Below are 1391 nucleotides of genomic sequence, written 5' to 3'. Positions count from 1 at the left end.
GGACCAGATGCCATGATCTTCGTTTTCTGAATGTTGAGCTTTGAGCCAACTTTCTCACTCTCCTCTTTCACTTTCATCAAGAGGCTCTTTAGTTCCTCTTCACTTTCTGCCACAAGGGTGGTGTCATCTGCATATCTGAGGTTATTGATATTTCTCCCGGCAATCTTGATTCCAGCTTGTGCTTCTTCCAGCCCAGCATTTCTCGTGATGTACTCTGCATAGAAGTTAAATAAGCAGGGTGACAGTATACAGCCTTGACGTACTCCTTTTCCTATTTGGAACCAGTCTGTTGTATCATGTGCAGTTCTAACTGTTGCTTCCTGACTTGCATATAGGTTTCTCAAGAGGCAGGTCAGGTGGTCTGGTATTCCCATCTCTTGAAGAATTTTCCACAGTTTATTGTGATCCACACAGTCAAAGGCTTTGGCATAGTTAATAAAGCAGAAATAGATGTTTTTCTGGAATTCTCTTGCTTTTTCGATGATCCGGCGGATGTTGGCAATTTGATCTCTGGTTCCTCTGCCTTTTCTAAAACCAGCTTGAACATCTGGAAGTTCACGGTTCACGTATTCCTGAAGCCTGGCTTGGAGAATTTTGAGCATTACTTTATTAGCGTGTGAGATGAATGCAATTGTGCAGCAGTTTGAGCATTCTTTGGCATTGCCTTTCTTTGGGATTGGAAGGAAAACTGACCTTTTCCAGTCCTGTGGCCACTGCTGAGTTTTCCAAATTTGCTCACATATAGAGTGCAGCACATTCACAGCTGCACTGTGAATGTGAAATAGCTGAACTGGAATTTCATCACCTCCATTAGCTTTGTTCATAGTGATGCTTTCTTTCTAAGGTCCACTTGACTTCACATTCCAGGATGTCTGGCTCTAGGTCAGTGATCACACCATCGTGATTATCTTGGTTGTGAAGATCTTTTTTGTACAGTTCTTCTGTGTATTCTTGCCATCTCTTCTTAATATCTTCTGCTTCTGTTAGGTACATACCATTTCTGTCCTTTATTGAGCCCATGTTTGCATGAAATGTTCCCTTGGTATCTCTAATTTTCTTGAAGAGATCTCTAGTCTTTCCCATTCTGTTGTTTTCCTCTATTTTTTTGCATGGATTGTTGAGGAAGGCTTTATCTCTCCTTGCTATTCTTTGGAACTCTGCATTCAGATGCTTATATCTTTCCTTTTCTCCTTTGCTTTTCGTTTCTCTTCTTTTCACAGCTATTTGTAAGGCCTCCCCAGACAGCCATTTTGCTTTTTTGCATTTCTTTTCCTTGGGGATGGTCTTGATCTCTGTCTCCTGTACAGTGTCATGAACCTCCGTCCATAGTTCATCAGGCACTCTATCTATCAGATCTAGGCCCTTAAATCTATTTCTTACTTCCACTGTAT

At 41.4% G+C, this 1391-nt stretch overlaps 1 protein-coding gene across 1 annotated transcript in view; it reads right to left on the bottom strand.

Annotated features, from left to right (window-relative positions):
- The window catches only part of KPNA4 (karyopherin alpha 4 (importin alpha 3)), a 32922-nt gene that overhangs the window by 7318 nt on the left and 24213 nt on the right, over nt 1-1391 (bottom strand). The gene's annotated exons all lie outside the window — the stretch shown is intronic.

The sequence above is a fragment of the Bison bison genome, unplaced genomic scaffold (genome assembly GCF_000754665.1).
Source record: "Bison bison bison isolate TAMUID 2011002044 unplaced genomic scaffold, Bison_UMD1.0 scf7180017864135, whole genome shotgun sequence".
NCBI lineage: Eukaryota > Metazoa > Chordata > Mammalia > Artiodactyla > Bovidae > Bison > Bison bison.
The sequence above is the reverse complement of the archived record's forward strand: the minus strand, read 5'-3'. Positions and strand labels throughout refer to the sequence as shown.